Here is a 10,396-nt window from a genome sequence, read left to right as displayed (position 1 = left end):
GAGCCATCGCGTGCTTCACCCACCGCTGAAGCCTCGACCGACCGGAACGCTTGCGCCGGTGGGAAACAGGGAGGGAGGACAACATAGGGACCGACCGATACTGGGTCGACGGTTGCCGCAGGAGAACGCCGCGGACGCACGCGCGAAAGTGCGTCGCCCCGCAGACAGGGAGAGCGTCGATGTCGAGCGGAGCCTCCTGAAGCCAAGCGGAGTCGTCGGCGATGAACGTGAGCACGCCGAGACGGATCTCGCGGCCCTCAACCAAAACTCCGCCCGAAACCATGATGAAGGAGATCGGAAAATCGCAACTTCTCCAATAAGTCGCTAAGACACCGGCCCCAAGGTGGGCACCAACTGCCGTGGTTCTAAGTCTGACAGTAGTGTAGAGGGGTAGGAATGGAGAGGCAAGATCCTAGATATGAAGTAGTTGTATACGTAAGAGGTTTATGAGTTCAGCCCTTCTCGGAGGAAGTAACAGCCCTACGTCTCAGATCCCGGAGGCGGTCGACTGGATTATGTGTGTATGAGTTACAAGGATGCGAACCCTTTACACTGAGGAGGGGGGTGGCTTATATAGAGTTCGCCAGACCCTCCGGCCCTCAGTTATGTAGGGTTTAAGGTACATTAAGATCGAACGTTACTGGCAACACCACAAATAAAGTGCTATGATGACCATAAAGGCTACTTAATGGCCGACCGATTGTGTGCAGAGCGACTTTAGATCTCCTGGCTGTCGAGTGGTTGGCTTCATGGTCGAGTGTCTTCGAGTCCGTCGAGTGGAACACTTCTGAGTCGATTGAAAGGTGGTTTCTTCTAGAGATGTCCTTGGAGAGGGTAGTTTGGACAGGTCAATGACCCTACCCTAGGTACATAGCTTCATCACATAGTATTTTAGAATGGATGGAGTACGAGTTTAAGAGATAAGGACATCTCCAAGGACAAAAATCAAATGACATCCCCATATTTCATGTCCGCAGACATGGCTCATTTGTCCGTGAAAAACTAACGCCCTATGGCATCCCCCATTTTGCCTCCCCAATTTGCTTGGTCTGCATTTTTACCCTTTTTTCAACCAAACTTGAACACTTGAAAGACATAGTTTAAATGTGCAAGTAAATAGTATAAATTTAGAAATGCACTAGGTGAATGCCCGTACGTTGAACGGGCACACATATTCTAGTTGCTCGTTATATTCATGTCGAGCATACACCTTGAAGTTCTAACGCACTTCAGGTGACATTTTCAACCTTTCTACCGTCAACTCAGTTTTCTTCTTATTCTTGTTATTCCTCCCACTGTCTCCGCCTACAAATCCATGCTCGCCACCTCCACCGATACGGCTTGTTCTTTGAGTCACAAATAGCATTCTTCAAAATAAATCGGAAGGCTCATTATACCCGGCATGTAAGGAAAAGGGATATTTGGGTTTGTCTAAATATCACATGTATATTACGAAAAAGTTCATCAACTAAGCATCTGAGATTACATGTCTATCTAATTCTTGTAGAGAGAACACAAACTATCATGTTAGCTTTCTTCCAAGATATCAACATTATTCATTTCCTACAAATAGATTATTACACACCATAATTTAATTTGAAGAAATAAATAATTTTGAACAGACATTAAAGCGCGTGTTTTACTTGCTTTTCAGCATAGGGGGTAAAAAATAACACAATTAGTCCATGGTGACAAAGTAGTAAAAAAGTATTTTTGCTCTATAACATGACATGCAACCGTTAGAAGTAAATTAGGAATTGACATCACCTTTGTTGCCTTTGAGCCACCGAAAAAGAAGCCCCCCAAAACTGATGGACCTAAAGGAGCCATTCTCAGGCTAGCTAATCTGTTGATCATCTGCTTATGATACTACTCGAACAATAAGCATTTGTATACAGAAATGAGAAATGTAACTCAATGGAGGAGCTACAAACAAAAGGCTGGGCGGGCAAAGAGACTTTTCTTGTTACCCTCGGGTTCGGAGATAGTCTTCGCCCGATGAGAATAGATACTATCGGCAAGTATTACCTCATTAGTTGTGCCCATTGATGATATAGTTGCACTCCTACCATAACAAAGTTTTGCAAATAATGGAGATTGTTGAAGCACGTTGATATTGTTGTGAGACCTAACATGTAAAAGAAAGAGTGTCAAAAGATGCCACTGCTTCTGGCATGATTGTGGGCTCTCCGGTATGATTTTGGTATTACCCTTGCAAACCTAGCAACGGTTCTACAATTCTTAGTGCATGCAATCGATGAAATCGAGCATACTGAGAAACCATCTTCTTCAAGTGCCAAAAGTTTGGTTATGTCCACGACATTTGGCTCTCTCAAGTGCTTTTTGTCAAACACGTGGACCACTGAAGTGACAAATTTCAACATTGTTGCGATCTCGTCGGCACAAATACCACGACGTAGATGGTGGATGATGCGCGTGATGGATGTGAGACCAGAGGAGGAAAAACAATGGGTTGTGTTTGCTGCGATCGAGCGGCCACCAGCGTCAGATCGGATGGCTGGCTAGACACCTCCAGATCAGACGGCTGGCTAGGCAAATGATTTCTCAAAAATAAAAATAAAAACATCCGGTTGATTTCTAGCCGCCTTTGTACAACGGTAGGACAGAGCACTCGCCCAGGTGAGCCCCCAAACCCCAACGCTCCAGCCACTCCAAGCCAAACCCCTCCAGCTCACTCACTCCGGCCGTCCGGCGCGCGCAGCACACATTGCCGTGACAAGACAATGCCGCTCCTGCTCCTCCTGCTCGTGCTCCTTCTACCGGCCGCGCCCGAGGCGACGCCGTCGGCGTTGCTGGGCATCAACTACGGCCGGGTGGGAAACAACCTCCCGCCGACGACCTCGGCCCTGCAGCTCCTCGCCGGCCTGGGCGTCGGCCGCATCCGCCTCTACGACGCCGACCCGGCCACCCTCCGCTCCTTCGCCAACACGGGCGTGGAGCTCGTCGTCGGCGTCCCCGACGAGTGCCTCGCCGCCGTCTCCACCCCCTCCGGCGCCTCCTCCTGGTTTCGCTCCGTCATCCAGCCGGCGCTCCCGGCAACCAAGATTGCCGTCCTCACTGTCGGCAACGAGGTGCTCACGGGCGCCAACAGCTCCACGCTCTCGCCGTCGCTGCTCCCGGCCATGTAGTGCATCCACGACGCACTCGCGCAGCTCGGCCTCGACAGGCAGGTCGCGGTCACCACCGCGCACAACCTCGGCGTGCTCGCCACTGTTAAACATACATATGTCACGGCAACATATATGTGTCACGGCATTGCTTGGTGGCCAAGGCTTTGGAGTAGTTAGGAGATATATTCTCTAGTTGTTAGCATGATTATCTTTTATCTTTATATTCTCCTCTATCTCTCCATGTATCTCTCTGGTTGTTAAACAACCTAATCTTGTATGCCTTTGCGAGAGCCGGCCTCGCCTAAATCAATATATACCACGCGGGCTCCCATGTTACGGGAGTTGAGACGCTTCTACAATTTCCACATGGTATACAGAGCAGGCCTCTTCCATAGCATCTAGCTCATCTTTCTCCATCCTCTCCATCTTCAATCCATCACGCCGCAGCCATGTCCTCCTCCACCGCAATCACCTCCTCTGGCCTCAACTACAACACATCAGAACCTCTCAGCCGGACGAACTACGTTCTCTGGCGAGCCCAGGCGCGATCCCAGATACTGGGCGCTGGCTTGTTTGGCTACATAGATCAAACCATAGAGGAGCCTCCCAAAACAATCACTAGCAAAGACAAAGATGGTAAGGAGCAGGTAGTTTCCAATCCTGCCCATAATCCCTGGTTAGTTCAAGATCAGCAAATCGTGGCATATCTCCTTCTAATCTGTCCAAGGAGGTGCTGGTTCAAGTGGCTTCGCTTGAATCATCTCATGCGATCTGGATGGCATTAGCAAATATGTTCTCTGCAGTTTCTTTGTCTCGCGTGAACAACATCAGATCTGCCCTCACCAATGCCCAGAAAGGATCTCAATCCGCCTCCACCTACTTTGGGCAGATGCGTGCCCTCTCTGACGAGCTTGCGGCGGCGGGCAAGCCGCTCGGGGAGGGAGAGCTCATCTCCTTCATCATCGCCGGGCTTGACATGGAGTATCAACCGATCATCTCTGCACTCGACGTCCGCACCGAGCCCATCACCGTCGACGTGCTCTTCTCTATGGTAGCCAACTTCGATCAGCATGTTGAGATGTTCAACGGCGCCGGTGGCTTCAAGTCATCGGCCAACGCAGCCTCCAGAGGTCGCTCGGGCGGTGGCAAAGGCGGCTACCGAAACCAGAAGAACGGCGGCCGCGGCGGGGGCTATCCTGGCGGTGGTGGCCAAAACCCTAGCAGCGGCTATCCTGGCGCTGGTGGCGGCGCCTACAACCATGGCGGTGGCGGCGGCTACAACAACCACGGCAACAGCGGTGTCCAAGGCGGTGGCCATCGTGGCGGCGGTGGCGGGGGCTACTACTACAACAACAGCCCCCCTCGCCACTACTACAACAAGAATCAAGGCGCTCGCTTCATGGGGTACGAGGAGTATGAAAACAAATGCCAAATCGGTAAGAAAACTAACCATATTGCGAAAGAATGCAAGTGGCGCTATGCAAAGGACAATTCCAGAAGGAGGCGTGTTGCAGCTGCGGCAGATGCCTCATACGGAGTTGACTCCAACTGGTATCTTGACTCTGGCTCAAATGAGAATATTACCTCTGAGCTTGAGAAGATGACCATGCACGAGAAGTACCAAGGCCAAGATCAAGTCCACACTGCTGAAAACGGTCCATGTATGATGATAAGTCATGTTGGCAAGTCTATTATTCAAACCCCACATCGTGATATTCGTGTAGATGATGTTCTGCATATTCCTAATGCATCAAAAAATCTTCTGTCAGTTCATCGTATTACTCTTGACAATGGTGTCTTCATAGAGTTTCATCCCTTCTTCTTTTTGATCAAGGATCAGGTCACGAGGAGGGTGCTTTATCGCGGTAGATGTGTGCAAGGTCTCTATCCGTTGATCCCCGCAATTTCCAAGTTCAATAAGCAAGCATATGGAGCTTTCAAGATGTCCTCAGAACGATGGCATAATCGTTTAGGCCACCCATCTTTTTCCGTTGTTTATCAAATTCTTAGCAAAAATAAGCTCGCATTTGTTGACGAGCATGATCATGAAACTATTTGTGACTCTTGCCAAAGAGCAAAAAGCCACCAGTTGCCATATCCTATTTCCAATAGTGTTTCAACAAAACCCTTGCAGCTTGTATTTTCTGATGTATGGGGACTGGCCCCTTCCTCTGTTGGTCGGCACACCTATTACGTGAGTTTCATCAATGACTTTAGCAAGTATACTTGGATATACCTCCTTAAGAAACGCTCCGATGTTTTCCAAGTCTTTCTCAACTTTCAAGCTCTTGTCGAACGGCAATTTGATTGCAAAATACTTGCCATGCAATCAGATTGGGGAGGGGAATACGAGAAACTTAACTCCTTTTTCCAACGGATAGGGATTTCTCATCATGTTTCTTGCCCTCACGCTCACCAACAAAATGGTTCAGCGGAGCGCAAGCATAGACACATTGTTGACGTTGGTCTTTCCCTCCTTGCCGGAGCATCCATGCCGCTCAAATTCTGGGATGAGGCGTTCCTCACCGCGGTGCACCTCATAAATATTTTACCTAGTCGTGTCATTAATTTTGAGACACCCACTGAACGTCTACTTCATATCAAACCCGAGTACTCCCATCTTCGTGTGTTTGGTTGCGCATGTTAGCCTAACCTTCGTCCCTATAATAATAGGAAACTTATGTTTCGATCAACACAACGTGTCTTCATAGGCTACAATGCACAACATAAAGGTGTTAAGTGTCTTGATGTAGCCATGGGACATGTGTATATCTCCCGAGATGTTGTCTTGATGAAACGGTGTTTCCTTTTGCCAAACTCCACCCAAATGCCAGCGCTTTGCTTCGTAAAGAAATTCTTCTTTTGCCCTCCACCTTGACCGGCGTTGATCATGGGGGAGAGAGTAATAGTACTGACCAACTTGCCTCTAATCATCATATTATGCCTGAGATTACTGCTGCAGATTTAAATTCAGATGAAGAGGAAAATTGCAGTTCAAACAGACGTGATTTTATGTGCCCCCTGACTGGCGACACGGACGCAAATCGAGGAGGATCCGCCTCGGGATCCCTACGGCTGGACCCAATATCCTCTCCGGGATCCGGGCGCACAGCACCTGGTCGCGCCTCGGGGCCCAAGCGCCTCGAGCGGGCGCATGATCAGGACAACGACGGCGTCGCTCCACGCCAACCGCCTGACGACGCGTGGCGGACAGATATCCACGCGCCTGAGCCCACCTCACCTGGTTGGCCCGCGTCGGCTTCGCCAGGGCCCGCCACTGCACCAGATTCGACCGGGCCCACTGCTTCACCTCCAAGGCGGTCGCCCACAGGCGCGACACAATCCTCCTCGGGATCTGAGTCGCCAGCACCTGAGGCTGATGTGGCTGGTGGATCCCCTGAGGCTCCGTCTCCTGTGGTTTCTCCTGTGGCGCCGCGCACTAGGCTACAGAAGGGAATTACTACTCATTTAAATTAGAAAAATTTCTCCAAAATTGGTATGTCCTGCACAACTGGTGAACCTAACAGTTTAATGACAGCACTTGGTGATCCTAGGTGGAAGGCGGCCATGGAAGATGAAATCACGGCGTTGCGTAAAAATAAAACATGGCACCTAGTGCCCCCTCGACCAGGCAGAAATCTAATTGATTGTAAGTGGGTCTATCGAATCAAGAAGAAGTCTGACGGTACCATAGACAGATACAAGGCAAGACTTGTAGCCAAGGGCTTCAAGCAAAGGTATGGAATAGATTATGAGGACACGTTTAGTCCTGTTGTTAAAGCTGCAACAATCCGTCTTGTGTTATCAATAGCTGTGTCCAGGGGATGGAGTCTAAGGCAGCTAGATGTCCAAAACGCGTTTCTTCATGGTGTTCTGGAAGAGGAAGTGTACATGAAACAGCCTCCTGGGTTTGAAGATAAAGATGCACCATCCTATGTCTGCAAGCTTGATAAGGCCTTGTATGGGTTGAAGCAGGCACCCAGGGCATGGTATTCACGGTTAAGCATGAAACTTCAGTCACTTGGCTTTGTTCCATCAAAATATGACACCTCCTTGTTCATTTATAACAAGCACAAAACATCCATATTTGTTTTAATATATGTTGATGACATAATTGTCACTAGCTCTTCTGATGGAGCTGTGACAACATTACTTAAGGATCTAGGCTCTGAGTTTGCACTCAAGGACTTGGGAGACCTGCATTTCTTCTTGGGCATTGAGGTCAAGAAACACAGTAATGGTATTCATCTATCTCAGGCAAAGTATGCTACTGAACTGCTAAGTAGAATTGGCATGCAGAATTGTAAATCTTCACCAACACCTTTGTCTAGTTCAGAACCTTTATCCTTGACAGAAGGACAGCCTCTGCACCAAGAGGATATTACGGGTTACAGGAGTCTAGTTGGTGGACTTCAGTACTTGACTCTTACTCGACCTGACATCTCTTTTGCAGTCAATAAGGTGTGTCAGTATCTTCACGCACCTAGCACAGCTCACTGGACAGCTGCAAAACGAATTCTCAGGTACATAAGAAGCACTATACACTTGGGTCTTACATTCAGCAAGTCATCTTCCACACGTGTCAGTGCCTTCTCAGATGCAGACTGGGCTGGTTGTTTAGATGACAGAAGGTCAACAGGTGGTTTTGCTATCTTTTATGGACCTAACTTGATATCATGGTGTGCAAGAAAACAAGCTACTGTTTCCAGGTCAAGTACAGAAGCAGAGTATAAAGCATTAGCAAATGCAACGGCAGAAATCATTTGGGTTCAGTCTATGCTCAGAGAACTTGGAGTGACTCAGACTCAGCCTCCTTGTTTGTGGTGTGACAATCTTGGTGCTACATATTTATCTGCTAATCCAGTATTTCATGCCAGGACAAAGCACATTGAAATAGACTTTCATTTTGTAAGAGAACATGTTGCCAATAAACAACTTGAGATCAGATTTATACCTTCCAAAAATCAGCTTGCAGATGGGTTCACAAAGGCATTGCCGTCCAAAGGTTTTGAAGAGTTTAAACGTAATCTCAACTTGTCATAGTTGTGATTATGGGGGAGTGTTAAACATACATATGTCACGGCAACATACATGTGTCACGGCATTGCTTGGTGGCCAAGGCTTTGGAGTAGTTAGGAGATATATTCTCTAGTTGTTAGCATGGTTATCTTTTATCTTTATATTCTCCTCTATCTCTCCATATATCTCTCTGGTTGTTGAACAACCTAATCTTGTATGCCTCTGCGAGAGTCGGCCTCGCCTAAATCAATATATACCACGCGGGCTCCCATGTTACGGGAGTTGAGACGCTTCTACAATTTTCACAGCCACCTCCTACCCGCCCTCGTCGGCCTACTTCCACAAGGACCTCCTCCCGGTCCTCTGCCCGATCCTCGACTTCCACGCCCGCACCGGCTCGCCGTTCCTCGTCAACGCCTACCCCTACTTCGCTTACGCCGAGGACCCCGCCGGCGTGGAGCTTGAGTACGCCCTGCTCGAGCCCGGCCACGGCGGCGTCCCGGACCCGTCCTCCGGGCTGCGCTACCCCAACATGCTGGTGTCCCAGGTGGACGCCGTGTACCACGCGATCGCAGCGGCCAACCGCGGGGTGGCGCGCGCGGTGGAGGTGCGCGTGTCGGAGACCGGGTGGCCATCGGCCGGCGACGGCAACGAGACCGGCGCGACGCCGCGGAACGCCGCAAGGTACAACGGCAACGTTATGCGGCTGGTGGGCGAGGGCAAGGGCACGCCGCTGCGGCCGGACGGAGCGTTGCGCGTCTACATGTTCGCCCTCTTCAACGAGAACATGAAGCCCGGCCCCTCGTCGGAACGCAACTACGGCCTTTTCAAGCCCGACGGCACGCCGGTGTACGAGCTCTCCTACCGCGGTACCGCCTGCCCAAGGACAACGCCACCACCACGTCTGGCGCCGGCGGCACCGGAAGCATTACCGGCGGCGTTAGCAGGCCGCAGAACAACGGCTACTACAGCATCTCGGCATCATCCGCAAAGGCAAACGTGGTGAGAGCTCCGCTTTTTGCTCTTGTTAATTGGCAGTAGTATAAGCTTTGTCCGTGCTTTGCATTGATTCCTTTCTGAACTGAAAAGGCTCCATTTTGGACTAGTTTGCAAAGCTTTCGTGGTAAAAGTGTAGGCAAGTTGAAAAGGTTGCGGCATGCATGCTTGCTGAAGCCTTTTGAAAGCCCCAAGGTAATAATTCCATGGCATAGAGGAGCGTGCCATTGCTTGATCCAAAACTCTGTTTTTATAATGTAAGACATCATAAGAGCATCTCCAACAAGCACGCAACGCCGCGGCGCGCTAAAAAGACGTTTACAGCGCCTCGGTAGCCAGATTTTGCTTGCCGCGGAGCGCTGGCTCCAGCGACCATTGCAAATCGCGCGCGCCCCGCTGCAACAGACGCGCTATATTTCTTCTTCTTCTACTCCGACTCGATACACATTCCGCTCCGACTTATGATACTATAGGCATAGATAGATAAACGATAGATAGATAAAACGATACATAGATAGTTCATAGCCTCCTCCTACTATTGATATAAAACGATAGATAAAAAACTACTCCTCGTCCTCCTCCTCCTCCTCCTCCGAGTCTGACTCTTCTTCGGTGATATCCTCCTCCGACGTCTGAATGAAGGTGTCAAGGTACCGATCGTCGTTGGAGTCCCAGGACGACGCTGCTCCTAGGTCAATGTTGAGAGCATCTGTGATATGGAGATGGCGTATCGCCGTTGCTTGCAGGAACTCAAACCTCGTTGTTCAGGTTGACCGTGCCTACAGCAAGGTCAATAACCATCGGAGATTGGTTTAGTGATTGTCGAGCCGTATCGTTGGGTACGGTATAGCCGGATCGTCAAGGTCAAAATCCACCAAATCGAAAGTTATCCCCACTCTCATCGAAAGATCGGGCCGCCGTCACATCAGTCCGCCTTCCGCGTACACCTGTCATTGCGATAGGCGGCTCGCTCCGCCCTCCTCTCCTCCCTCTCCGCCCTCCTTTGCGCAAAGAACTGGTGCTCGTTGATGACGTCCTGCAGGAAGCGTTGGCGCCACTACTCCATGGCTTCCTCATCCATCTCGGCGACACTGAGACGGCGCTGGCGCCTCCGGTTGTCGCGACGATCCTCATCAGTGATAAGTCACGGGGGAGGCACCAGCTCCTGTGTCGGCACCTCCGGGAAGTTCATGTCCCTACGAGGCTGCCGGAGGCGCCACGCCGCCGCGTCGTACGCGCCGGCGACCTCG

General features: G+C 50.2%; 1 pseudogene; it reads left to right on the top strand.

The window, feature by feature from the left end:
* The first annotated feature begins 2,655 nt into the window (after window positions 1–2,655).
* LOC119350160 lies at window positions 2,656–9,191 on the top strand (annotated as a pseudogene).
* The last annotated feature ends 1,205 nt before the right edge of the window (window positions 9,192–10,396 follow it).

The sequence above is a fragment of the Triticum dicoccoides genome, chromosome 1B (assembly GCF_002162155.2).
Source record: "Triticum dicoccoides isolate Atlit2015 ecotype Zavitan chromosome 1B, WEW_v2.0, whole genome shotgun sequence".
Classification (NCBI taxonomy): domain Eukaryota; kingdom Viridiplantae; phylum Streptophyta; class Magnoliopsida; order Poales; family Poaceae; genus Triticum; species Triticum dicoccoides.
Note: the sequence above shows the minus strand (reverse complement) of the source record. Positions and strands in the feature narration are given on the sequence as shown.